This window comes from Condylura cristata, unplaced genomic scaffold (genome assembly GCF_000260355.1).
Source record: "Condylura cristata isolate star-nosed mole 26May11 unplaced genomic scaffold, ConCri1.0 scaffold00008, whole genome shotgun sequence".
In the NCBI taxonomy this organism is placed as follows: domain Eukaryota; kingdom Metazoa; phylum Chordata; class Mammalia; order Eulipotyphla; family Talpidae; genus Condylura; species Condylura cristata.
This window is the reverse complement of record NW_004567109.1, coordinates 32,329,827-32,343,844: the sequence shown is the minus strand read 5'-3', so window position 1 is coordinate 32,343,844 and position 14,018 is coordinate 32,329,827. Positions and strand designations below refer to the sequence as shown.

The window sequence follows — 14,018 nt, the reverse complement described above, 5'->3', positions numbered from 1 at the left end:
GCCGGGGCTTCCCCGGGCTGGAGAGCGCGCCTGAGTGCCGCCGCCCGCCGGGCATGGAGAGCCGCTTCCTGGGCGGCCGCGGCTGCGGAGGAACATGCTCGCGGCGAGCCGAGGTGAGAGGTGGCGGGGGCGCGCGGCTGCGCTGGAGTTCGGCGCCCGCAGGTGTCCGGCGGGGCCACGGCATCGGGGTGCCCGGGTGGCTTCACTGGGGCCCCGGGCGAGGAGGAGGGCTCCTGGGGGCCCCGCTTTCGGGAGTTTGGCACGGATTGCCGTGAGGGTGGCCACCGCAGTTTTCCGCCTACTCTCCACTGGCTGGGGGGAGAGGGGCGACCTCTGCTCCTTCCTTCTCCCTGGTTCTCCCGGGCTCCCAGCTCACCCTGGACACTTGTCTCGCTCCCAAGACTCCCGGCACTGTGCCGCCGGCGGTCCCGGCTCTGTCCTGTCCGCGACCTTCTTTTTCCCACTCCCAAACCTCCTCGGTCCCCCCCAACCCCCCAGCCCTTCCTCGGCCTCACTAGCGGTGGTCCCTAAACCGGACTCTCTTTCCTACTCGCCCAACCCGGGTTTCACCTCCCTCTTCCTCGGTAGTGCTGCGATTCTGTCCCCCACCTGTCCAAGCCCGGATCGATCCCAGTAACCCCAACCCTTTCGCAGATGTCTTAAGCGCCAGACCTCGCATCCCCTTGGTCTCCAACCCGTCTCGGGGTCCTCCACAGAGTGGGCACTGAGCCGCCCCCCACGTCCGACCCACTCCTCAGGCCCCGGGGATAGCCGGCCGCGCTCCCCAGGCTTTTCCTCTGGCTCCTCTGTGCTCCAGACTGGAACAGGGTTTTCTTTTCCCCCTACTGGGGAAACTTTAAAATTCCGGTGCTTCGGTTCATAAAGGAGCCCTAAAAGGAGGACTCCAATGTCGACAATCTGGAGTCAGGGATACATAGATGGGGATGGGATTGTGTCGCGGCGTCGGGCCGGAGCCTGTGGCTGAGTGTACAAAGTAAATTTCACAGTGAGGGTGGTGGCTACGGTCGTGTCTCTGCCCCTCCAGCGGGCTCGGTCCCGTGGACAACTGTTGTGACCCTTGGTGGGAGGGCGAGTCTCTTCTCCGCACTTTTTAAAGCCCCCTCACCCCCCCCCTTTTTCTTGTCACGTCAGGTCTTTTTCTTTCCCATTTTCCCCTTTTGGTGGTGTTGAAGAAGGGGGCCGGGGTTGAGGTGCAAATGGGTACTAGGGGAAGCTGCCTGGCGAGGCTCCTGCTTCGCTCCCTCCCGGACTCATCCGACTGTTTCACTCCCTGTAAACTACCCTCCACCCCCAACTGCCTCACACAAGTCTTCATTGTTGGGGGTCTGCCTGGGCACTTCCGCCCGGGCTGGGAGAGTGAAGGAATGGGGTGGGGGCGGGGGCTGTCGGGGCGCTTGGGGACCGTGGTCCGCTTGCCGCCGGATGCTCAGTGGCGAAGGCGGCGTGGAGAGCGCCGCTGCGCGGGCGGCTGTGCGCTTCAACGTGTGTTGACTAGGGTGGGGTGCGTGTCCGCGCGGGTCGGGGTCCGGGCTGAGTGTGCGTTTGGATGTGCACAACCGGGCTTAGCTCGCGTAGAAACCAGCGCTTTGTGGAGCTTTTGGTAGCGAGTGCGCCTTGTGCTTAGTGGGAGCCAGGCAGCCAGGGAGCTGGGCGGGCGAGTTCCGAGAGGGATGGAAGCTACCGTGCAGCTCCTAGCTTGCCAGCCAGCAGGACTGGGACTAGAACCTACTGTCTTTTTTTTTTTTTTTTTTAACCTCCTGCTTGTTCTCCTCCTGCTGGCCCTTTCGAGGCACTTTCACAGTGTTGACGGTTTTGAATAAAGGCATTGTGGGGGTTCCACAGACACTTCATAACACTTAACGTGTTTTCAAGTAATCATATAAATTAAAGGTGGCTTATGTTCGGAACCCCCTAATTATCCGGTTCACGTTTGTACATTTATGTGCCAATTATAGGTCTTTGGGAAATCCATAAAATTATAAACCATCCCCACCCCCTGAATTAGCACCCATTGTTTTTATTATCTCAAGGAGGAGGGATTCTGGATGGAACCTTGAATTGAAAGGGCAAGAAGATGGGGTGGGGGGAAGGGAGCAGGGAAGAGGAGAGATTGGCTGGAGTAGGAATTCTCCACAAGCACCCCAATCTCGTTGATGCCCTGTCCTGACAAGGATTGGTGACAGTTATGGAATCTGAAAAGGATCAAAGATTTTCTTGATTTCCTATTGAGAAGGGAAACCTAATCAAAGCTGTATAAAAGTCAACTTCTAAGCAATCAGAAATTGTCTGCTGACGTCCTTGATTGAAACCCCAGCATTGAAATGGAATATTGAAGAACTCTCAGAAATGGCTTTTGAAGCACTATTGTTCTTTTCCTTACACAGAGGCCCTCTTAAGGGTTTAGGAAGTTCAAAATGCTGTGATTTGAAAGGCTGACATTGTAACTATTTGGCAACGCTGGGAGGATCACCAGGGATGAGAGAAGAGGGCAAGGTGGGAAGAGCAAACGTGTTTTTACTATCATCTTGCTAACAGTGCCACTATCAAGTGGGAATTCAGTTCTACACATTAAGTTGGCAATTAAATCTCTTCCTAAAGCAGATTTAGATGATGATTTTTAGTAGTTTTGGGTTTTTTTTTGGGTGGTTTGCTGAGGGTCTGAATAGGCCTATCTGAAACATTAAATCATGTTCATTGTATTCAACAATAAAATCTGAATAAAATTTACTTATTGTTGATGAAGCTCATCTCACAAGCTGTTTCACAGTATGTTTCATTTGCAAGACACACCATTGTGTGAGGCTGCAGGGAAGAGATGGTATCACTTATTGTTCATTTTCTCCTCCCAAAGCCAGAGAGGAATATGCTTCTTCACTACCCTTTGCCCTCCAAAGTAATTTTTCTTAAATGGGTGGATGGCTTGGCTTGGTACCTGATAGTACCCATCTTAAAAATTGCATTTGGTGGATTTCAGATGCCTGGAGCAACCCTGCAGGCAGATGAAGAATCTAATTGAGACAGCATTTCATTTTGATAATTCACTCAAGTCAAACATTTTGTTTTTGCAGGAATTTAATCCATCTCTCAAACTAATAAAGCTAACAAAGCAAGAGAATCACAGTTTATGTCTTTTACGTGACATTTTTTAAAAAATTGCATTAATTGAGGCTGTTGTCAGGAACTTTAAATGTTATTTAGGTCTTACTGTGCCAAAAAATGTTCACAGATGAGTTAAGTGATCCAGGATAAATTACTTAACCTTCAGAACCTCAGTTTCATCGTCGGAAAAACAGGGATAAGATTGCCTATGTTGGGGAATTGGAGTGATTTTATGGGAAAGGTAACTTTTAATAATAACATGGGACTCTGTTGGGAGAGAATTTGGAATTGGAAGGCCATGCTGGAATTCAGCTATTGCCAGACTTTGTGATGTTTAGCAAATTGTCTTTCTTATTAATAAAAAAGGGAGTAATTAACATTTATGGAGAACTTACTAAGAGTCAGCCACTCTTTGAAGGACTTTGTATTCATCCATGTACTTAATCTTTAAGTGAGCCTAGCAAATGGATACTTGTATTCACATTTCCATTTGATAGATAAGGAAATTGGGACACAGAGATATCTGGTAACTGAACCAAGGTCGCACAGCAACTAAAGTATATAGTACTAGGATTTAAATCCAAGCATTCTGGTTCCAGGGTCTGTCCTAACCACTATGGTTAATACAGACACTGGGTGAGGCTGTGATCCAGCCTCTTCCAGATTGGTTGTAAAATTTAATGGGAAATATTGGGTTTGAGTTTCTGTAGAAGCAGGCTAGAAATTGCTCCGGTTTCAAATGCTAACAACACAGGACACTTATTGCCATTGAAAATGGGGCTGCTGGTAGGCATTTTGAATATCGCGACTTTGTAACAGGTATTGGTTGGTGCCTGCCTATTCTTAAAATATTCATTAAGTATGCAGAAATTTTATTACAGCTCTTGTTGCTGAACAATTGTGGTAAGCAGATTCTGTGGTTGAAAGTCTGGACTTGGGTGGTAGACAGCATGGTCTCAGGCACACCTGTGCCGCCAGCTGTGTGGCCTTGATCAGCTTCTCTGTGCTTCAGTTTTCTTTATACAAAAATAATTGCATCTACCCCATGAGATTTTTGTGTTGTTTACAGGAATTAGCCCATAGTGCTTGAACACTACCTACCACATAATGCTACTTAGCTTTAATATTACCCTTCCACTGAGACTAAAAAAAATTATTTTTGATAATAAAAAGTTTTCCGTTTGCCATTGCTATCCTGAGACTTAAATATCCTGCTAGTAACTGGTGTCCAGAAGGGAAAGAAAACTCCTCCTCTGGTGAGTGCATTTATGTCCATGAAAACTAGCACTGAACTCAATCTATGAAATGCATATCAAGATATGAACTCATGTAAAAAAAGACATTAACTCAATGAATCTCTTGAACACTTCCCTTAGGTTGGAGAGCAAATGATCAGGTTTCTTTTTCTGTGAGATGCTCGTTGTATTTTTCTTCCATTTAGTCCTTGGATAGGGGAAGGTTTTGGTTCAGGAATCATAAAACTCCTCTGGCTTGTATTTCATGAAATATGCAGCATATTCTATTGGAAAGAAATTGCCAGCTTGCTTTTATTATTATTATTTTATTTTATTTGAACCCACCATATAAACAATCTACGATGCCGGTGGGGGATTCTCATAAAAAGAAAGGAAAATAGAAATAAAATTGTGCTGAATAGAAGAACTCACAGTTAAAATGATAAAAGTTTTGTGGTGGCAAAGAGGTTGTTTAGCTGAGGGGGGACAGAGGAGAGGAGGGCACGGCCCTCCTAGACAGCTGTGATGAGTTCAGAGAGACCAAGTCAGCCATGTTGCCTGTTTCCATTGAGTCTTGTAAAGTCCCCAGTGCCCTGCATCCACTCCCAGCTTCAGACCAATTTCTGATTCTCTGGTCTGTCAGTCTCGTTGTTTCATTACTGAACTCAGGATCTATCAGTTCACTACCCATCAGTTAAGCCATCTCTTTCTCTACTCTTTCTCTTTCTTTGTCTCTCCCTTTTCTAGCTCATTGTTGCTTTTTCATTGTTCCTGTCTGTTGGTTTCTATTCTTGTTAATGTCACAATTGACAAAAAAAGTCTGAAAAGTTAAGCAATGCATGTGTGCATCTGGGAAATTGGGGAAGTGGACTTAGATCATGAGTGTAGACATCACACTTCTGTCCTTTTGATACATATTTTAACTGAGCATCTACTTTGTGCCTGGTGCTGACTGTATGGCATATGAACTGTATCAAGATGCAGGGGTACATTCTCTGTCATCTAGGTGTCTGACCTCTTCTACAGTAACTGCTATCGTGTGAAATGGGGGGCAGATAATATCTGTACATTACTGAAAATTTCCAGGGATGTAATTTAGTCCCAGGAGAGACTGAATTTCATTCAGAGGCTAAAGGTTGACCAGGAGTTCTTAGGGGGTGAAGGCATTTCAGATTGAAAGAACTGTGATGGAACTGGCAGGCTTGGCAGTTCATGTTTAGCTTGGGGATGGGCAGAGTTGAGATGGATATAATGTAGAGTGGCTTATTTTATTGAGCATTTCCTACGCTAGGTTCCAGAGAACACTGGTGTCCCCCACGATGGACATGCCTATTATAAAAGAAATAGCATTCAGAGAGAAAATAGTTTCACGTGCAAATGATTGTAGTGTATTAGTTACCTACCCTGTTTTAGTAACACACAGTATTTACTATGTAAAGAAACTCATTTAACTCATTAAGAATTTGCTAAACTTATTTTCCATAGAAATTTTGATTTCCAGTAGTCCTTCTCAGTGTCTTATGAGATAGGCTGAGGAAAATGTTGATAGTTAAGATTCTGGGAAGAGAAGTTAACTTTATCATGAAAGTAATATGTCAGACTTGACATGTGAGACTTACAAATAAGTGTAAATATCAAATTGGTAAATAAAAAAAAACAATATAATAAACTCAGTATCTACTACTCAGCTTAAGAAATAAAACTACAAATATTAGTTTTAGCATCTTGGTAACATCTTCCTGTTAATAACTTTCCCTCCTGCCAGTGGTAATACCTCTAATCCTAAATTTGGTGTTTATAATTCCATATGATTCTTTTGAATATGCTTTTCATAAAAACAGATTTAAAAAAAAATTCCATTGTATTTTCATGCAGTTTCTAGCTAGTTACCATAGGGATAATAAGGAATAGTTATTTGTCCACAAATATTCCTAGAGTAAAAGAATCATTTATAAGCTATTTAGGATATGGAAATGTGTCTTCTCCTTTTAAAAATCATTTCTGGAATGTAGTAGATGCTCAATAATTTTCTGTTGAAGTAAATTAAATGTGTTTAGTCACTTGTGGTTCATTAAGTTCATGTGCATAAAAATATTGGAGTCAATTAATTGTAGTCCATAGATAATATTGAAATTCTTTGTGATCAGTCTTTGCCTAGATGGCATACTTAGAAAACATAATTTTGTTGCAGTTCTTGATTTTGTATTCTGGATTTAGAAATGAATAGTAACAATCATCCATTGAAAGTCATTTCTTGAAATCTTTTGGAGTCAACAACAATAATCACTTATCCTAATCTGTCCTATTAAAATAATTGATTCAGTAGAATGATCTACTTCCTTTGTAAGAAAAATGATAAATATAAATGTTTTCAATCAAAAAGAAATTTGTAAATTATGATGTTAATTAATTACTCAGGACCCAGACACTAAATTCTTGGGAGTTTGATGAAGGTCCTATTCTTGGGTCCCTCAGCAATAACTTACTGTCAGTACTAATGTTATAATTAGGCACTGTAGTGTCAAAAGAAGCATCTTTCGTGATACATATGAGGAGCATCCTCTTGAAAAAGCTCACATTTCCAAAGCAGATGTTTTATTTAGGTGACACATTTCTTTTTATTGTTGCTACAGATGTGTATATATGAGACTCATATATTCTGTTATATTATTGGTAGATATGTCAACATATAGACATTAGGATATTGCTATTAGATTATTGTTGGGACATGCAATGTAGAATGAGAGGAGGAAGCGTATGGAAGGCTTACATCCTTGCTTTTAGGTACTAAAAGTCATGGTTATATGGGAGGTAGTAGATTAGCTATCCCACAGGGTTTGAAGTTGATCATGAGTATGATCTAGGATCAGTCAGAGAATATGGTCATTTGAGCTGTGATTGTGTCTTGATGTCACTTGTAGTAGTTTTGAGTGTAGCGGTAAAATCCCAGAAGGTAGCAGAATGAAAGTCAACCTTGGGTATGATGGATCATCAGCAGTGCAAATACTGTACAGAGGGGCAGGAAGAAGTGCCACCCAGTGCCATCATCCCTTGTGGTTGCCCAATGACTCCCACGCACTTGATGATGGCCAGGGAGGTGCTCCTCTGGAATTGGAGGATACATTGTTGCATGTGTGCTCATAAAAGTTCTAAATACCAGGACACAGCCACACAAACATAATCGCATTAAGCTAGGAGAGCTGATAACCAGATCGTAGATGAAGTCAGAGAAGATGGTCAGTCATATGCTGAATTTGAGCTGTGATTGTGTTTTGTCAGAACATAGTTCCAGTGGACGCACAAAGGTTACTGGAATTTATTCCTTTGGGAAGCTGAAAAGATTTATAGGCCCCATAGTAGTTGGATTTTTGCCAGCCTTCTGCTAACTTCTTAATTTTAATGTAGTTGAATTTATCAATCTTTTCTTTTATGGTTAGTACTTTTTTATGTCTTGTTTAAAAAAGCCTCTTTTTTAACCCTGATGTCATAAAGATAGTCTCCATTATTATCTTCTGAAAGCTTTATTGTTTTGCCTATCACGTTAAAGTTCTATAATCTCTCTCTCTCCGTGTGTGTGTGTGTGTGTGTGTATGTGTGTGTGTGTGAGAATTTGAATTTGATTTTTCTTCTACATGAAGAGTCATCCTGCCACTTAGGGTCACTTTTAAAGCATATATTTTATCTATTCCTTTGCCCAAAGCAATTTTTTTTTTTATTATAACATTATAATACGCCTTGGAATTTGGCAGAACAAATCCCCACAATGTCCTTCAGACATCTCTTGACTTCTTCTGGCTTTTTGTCTACCATCTACATTTATAATCATATTTTAAAATTAGACAGAAGCACTCTTGATTTGATTGGAATTCTGTTGAGTTTATAAATTCATTAATTTCTTCCTATAAACCTAGTCTCCCCATGTATTTATTTCTAATTTGGTGCCTTTCAATATTGGCTATAGCTTTCTTAATAAAAATATGTGCTCTTTAGTTAGATTTATTTCCAGGTATTTCCTGCTTTTTTGTAATTTGCTACTGTAAATGCTATCTTTAAAAACACATGTTTTGTAACTACATTATTAGTTTTCAACATAACGCTTTGGTGTATCTTATTCTGGAAGGTGGTGAGTTAGGAAGATTGGAGAAAAATTGAGGTTTATGAAGCACAAAGTGCTTGACATGCTCTGGTTAGATACCCAGAGCAACCTCAAGGGAAGGGCAGTGGGTGCTTAGCCTCGCTCTTGCCAGAATCACTGCCCTTTGTCACAGGCTGACAGTGCAGAGGATTGCCCTGGTCCCACTGGCAGCCAGAGTACCAACATGAGGAATGGGGCTGGCCAGGGGTTGATACAACTGAGGAGTAGTGAATAAGTACCTTGTTCGGGTATCAGAGATCTTTGAAAGACAGCCTGGATTTAGGCTAACGACGGAGGATATGTACGGCATGGGCCATTCCTCTCCTGGGTAAGCACCCATCTAGCATGAGTAACAGGAGCCAGGACCAAGGGCGAGTCTGCCTCCGGAGTCGCTCCCCTGGCCTTCCAGTAGGGCATAGTCATCCGGTCCCAGGGGACACATTTGTACTGCAGCTACTCTCTAGTTTGACATTTCAGGCATATCTTAGGTCCGTGAATATTATCCCCACAGACAGAGGAAGAGCCACAGGTCCTGAAAAGATGTGTCCTGGTCTTCCTGCATCTGTGTCACCACTTTAGCTTAAGAGCCTCAGTAGTGAAATACTGAAACACTTTTTATTTGAGGAAGCACCATTATGCATAGAAATTATAACCTACTTCCAATAAAAGGGAAAACTGCTGACTGTGTCTTTGTGGTATTGCCAGCTGTTAATTCTGTCTGTGGCTGTCTGTCTGTGACTCTTTCTCTCTTTGGATTTCCTTATGCTATTGATTCTCTCATACGCCCAATTCCCATTCATTTCTCCCCATTTAAAATATGTTGATGTTTTAGAACCTAGGAAAGTTATTCATTTTTCTCCCAAAGTTACTCTGGACATAAGTGTTAATGAAATCTAAGATTTTTTTCCTCTCTCTTTCCCAAATATTGTACCTTTCTTTTCTCATACTCTGTCCTCAACACATTTAGGTATTCTCTGGAATGAAGATGATACATCCTATACTAGGTTAGATTGATATGAAAGAGGATGTTTTGTAGAAAGCAAGGTTAAGGAAGGAGAAACAGACCATTTGGCTAGCTTGCTAACACTATGTACTTCTCTTTGCTATCTATCCATTTGTATGAGGGAGGTCAGATTTTAATTCTGCATACATTTGACTGCTCCAAATATACATATAAGTGAGAGGACCATTTGAGTAGCATAAATCAACCTGACTGGGATGGGCTGGGAGGAATAGGTCTGGGAGATGGGCTAGCAGTGTCCTCTTAAAAAAAGTCCTACAGCATAGGCTTAAGACCATGGTATGCTCTTGCCCTCAGCCCACCTCGGCCAGTCATGTGTATCTTACTCAGGCTGTTTGAACCTGAGATTCTATTTAACACCACACTTGATTATGTTTTCAGTTGTTCTACTCCACATCTGATACTGTAGATTGCTCTAAATATTGAGAATATCTCAAGCACGTTGTTGGCTTGTCATTCACACCTCCAGTGCTTGACATTTTGAGGTTCACCCTAAATACTTCCTGCTTTTGGTTTTTAAACTGTGCCACTGGAATGTCCATGTAGTACGTTATTTAGACTCTGAAAATGAAGGGACTTTCTGTTGTAATTTTAAACATTTCCTTCAGATAATGTGTTTTACTTCCCCTTACTCCAAAACTCTGCCTTGCTTCTCCTACCTTGTCCTCCTCCCCTCCCTCTACTTCCTTTTCTTGAAGATTTATCAAGTCAAAGGAATTGCTTGAAATTAGTGGTTTGCTCCTGGCTTCCCCTTGCTCCTTCTCCTCCCGTTCTGTCTTCTGTCAGTTTCCCCTTGAGTGGGGCTTGGGAAATGGGAGTTGAGATCAGCTTCCTGCTGCATCTGGCAGAGCAAGGCAAGGGGCCATGAGTGGGTCCCAGAGAAGCAGGCAAAGGAATAGTTCATACCCCAGGAAAATAAATCACTTCTCTACATAACATATAGGTAAATCCACACTGCAGCTGGAGTAATCTTTTATTTGTGTCGCTTTTCCTATGTGGGCACATATGTGTGCACGCGTGCACACACTCTCTCTCTCTCTCTAGCTTAGCTCCATCTTCAAAATACTTCTGTCAGATCGACAGACAGGATGGATGTGACCATCCCAGCTTACAGATGGCCAAACCAAGGCCAATAACTAGCTCTGTTGCCTTGGGCAAGACCCTTAACTCTCAGAGCCTCAATTGCAAAATGAGCTCTTTTCGGGCTCTTTTGTAAGTCAAATGAAGTAACAAATGAAGCACAGTTAGGACAGTGCCTGGTACACACTGACAGGCCACAAATGGCTATTCCTTCCTCTCTCTCTCCACTTCCATGCAAATGAAATAGATTACAGAGTCACACAGCTCTTCCCCACGAAGAGGACATGTTTCAATATAATGAAGAGAATTCAGTGTGAATGATGACAGACCTCCTCTCACTCTGCTGCCGTGTTTTTTTCCCCCTCCTTTTTTCAGCTTTAAGAGGTACACAAGACCATGCCACCCTGTGCTAATTTCTTCTTTCTTTGGTCAGAAATTGGTTTCCTGTGACCACCATGGGCCTTCTTGTCATCACAGGTCAGCATAGTAGTTTGAGATTTTGTTTACTCTCAAGTTGACTGGTGGGGAAACAAACACCACCACAAACACAATTTGCTGCGTGCAGAAAGGCAACTTTATTTCTTGTCAGCACACAGGGGACTTTGTTTATCATAATTCACTTTAGATGGGCATAATAAAATATTTTCTTTTTCTGAGTATTTTGCAAGATTAATAAAGCTGCATTCTTAGGGAAAGTTTATTAATCCATAACTTACAGAAAACTCCAGAGGAAGAAGATATGAGCTATGTTCTCTGGATACAGTCGTCAGGCATGTCACTACTGGAATTAAATTATGCATTCGTTATGCAGCTAGCTCTCTGCTAGGTGCATTACAGGTTGAAGATTTGGTGGTACCGTCTTAAACACGATGTAAGCAACCTGTTGTTTTGTTTTATTTGCCAGGTGGTAGGGTATGAGAAAGTAGATATCCACACATAGCATGATCCTGGTCCCAGGGGGGCTGATCCTGTGTGTCCCCTTGGCTTCCCTTCAGCTGCAGTGAACATGCAGGCCTGTGTTTGGCCCAGCCACCTTGGCCTCTAGCAGCGTTCACTGGTCCCTGTCCTCTGTCAACAGGAGTTAGTGTGCTGGTAGCAGTGATGATGGGGAGGGTCGGGAGGTGATAAGGAGGATAATGGTTACCTCTGTGTGTCCCTGACAAGGAGTAATGATTTATGAGGACATTGTGCTCCATCCCTTTATGCACTTACTCCTCAATATGCATTCATCCAAGGCAGGACATAACCATAAAAAGTCACGAGCTTTCTCCTCAACAGCCATGATTAGTTCAGGAATCGAATGCAGATAGTAATTTGATGGCTAGATATGCCAAAACAGTATTAGCTGAGTGATAAAGGAGAAAGGTGAACTTTGACCAAGTAGAGCTGGTCAGGTCTAAGCTTGCTGGTGACTTAGAATTTGCGGATGAATATTTCTTGCAATAAAATGTCCTGGGTACCATGCTGGCCTCCAGCCTTACAAGATGAGTGTGACAGAAACTGTAGCTCTCCCCATGGTGTGTACAGTCTATTGGGGGAGGTGCACTACCAGCAGAGGGCAGGAGACCCCCGTAACAGTAGAAACCTGAAGCTTCTGTGCTTTGGTCATGAATGGATCCCAGAGGGGCAGGGTGGCATGAGTTAGGGATAGTGAGGCAGGAAGGCAAGCAGGTACTTCATGGAGCACTTTCTCCCCAAGTGTTAACCATGAGGTGATGCTTGGTGGTGATGCATGGTTGATGGTGGTGACATAGGCTTTGTGTAGCTGCCTCAGCAGTTTCTTCAACTCTCTCATTGCTGGGGTCAGAAAGACTCTAAGAAGAAATATTGCTCTATTCAGGTGAGATGCAAGGGTGGAGTTGTATGTGTGTGTGTGTGTGTGTGTGTGTGTCTGTCTTTTAATAGTTCTGGTATCCCCTAGTAAGGTCAGATGCCTACAAGGGCTATGCAGTTGATACTAGAGAGTGAAACAGTTCTGGAGGCAGTTTGAGGGAACTTCATAAAATCAATGTTAAGCTCTGAGATTTGTCATAGGGAATGCTGGACCAAGTAGCCAGGTCTTCAGGTATTTCAAGAAAAGCTAAACATTTATTTTGAATGTGAAATCCACCTATTAAAGAAAGGACACTAAGTTAAAAGAAACAGCAAACAGAACTATTTGTAGGCCTGAAGATTACCTACCTTTGGGCTGTTTTTAGGTCATGAACCATTGGTGAATTCTGACCTATTCTTTATAGTTTGCATGTAATGACCATACAAATCTTCCTCAAGTGAAAGTTCAGTCCATATACCAAGCAAGAAAATTAGGCCATTTTTTGGCAAAGAAAGTTCCTGTAGAATGGTTAAAGAGTGAAAGTCTGGCCCCATTCATTTCAGTTTTCGTAGCTACCTTGTACAATATGTTGTTCCTGATAGTCTCTCTGATACATGGTGAAACTTTAGTAAAACCAGTGTCCGCGGCACTTCTGGTGTATTCCTTCCTAGCTGTTAGCTGGGCTGCACTGAGGTTTGTATCTGTCTAAGTCTACAGCTGCCTTAATTAGTTTGTTATGTACTGCTACCAAGGCAAATCCCTGTAGTGAGTCAAATGAGTAGTTTTAGGGTCTGTAAATGACAGCGTTCTGTGGCTTTCTCATTTAGGGTTGAGACTCCCAGCCACTAAAATATGCACATTTCAAACCAGAGTCAGAACATGAGCAACTTAGTAGTTACTGTGGAATTGAGTGAATGTCATAAATATTTATTTATCTTTTTCATAGCTGGCATAAAAATGTTAGGATATAAAAAAGTTGTTCCTTATAAAAACAACAGAAAATTCATTGACTGTACATCTCCTGAATGCGTGTGTCTCTTTGGGTTTTCATTAGCGTCTAGCAATATACTTTGAGAAATTAGATTTGAACAGAGGCTTCGGCAGAATATGAAAGCTCCTAGTGTTCATAATTAACCCGTTTTCAGCAAGGATCCATAGCAGACAGTAATCTCTTCACCCTATAGTTGCTGTAGTCAAATTTAATGAATTTTTCTCTCAGAATTTTTTTGCCTTTAATAAGCTCTTGTTTATTGAATTTGGAAAACAAGCATATACATGCAACAAAAAGTCATGCAATTTCTTTCCAGAGGCAATCACTGTTAATGTTTTGAATTGCAGAGATGGAGGGTTTGAGGTCAGGCCAATGTGGGTTTCCACCCAGATTCCTCCTTTATTTAAGGGTGGGCAAGTCTTATATTGCTCATCTGTAAAATAGAAATACATTTTCTCTGACATTTTTGACTAATAAACTGGATAGTGCATTTTAAATATTTAGCACATTATTTGATACATAGAATACATTAAACAATGAGCTGTATGGGTGACTTTTTCCTCCTCATTTACAATAAACATTTTATTTTGTGGAGTTCATGTTGTCAATGTATTATTTCTCTG

At 42.4% G+C, this 14,018-nt stretch overlaps 1 protein-coding gene across 2 annotated transcripts in view; it reads left to right on the top strand.

Moving 5' to 3' along the window:
* The first annotated feature begins 60 nt into the window (after positions 1 to 60).
* DAB1 (Dab, reelin signal transducer, homolog 1 (Drosophila)) overlaps positions 61 to 14,018 on the top strand; it is a 353,365-nt gene continuing 339,407 nt past the window's right edge. For both annotated transcript variants that reach the window (XM_012722799.1, XM_004679047.2), the window contains exon 1: positions 61 to 113. The gene's annotated coding sequence lies outside the window, so the exon portion shown is untranslated. The remainder of the gene's footprint in view (positions 114 to 14,018) is intronic.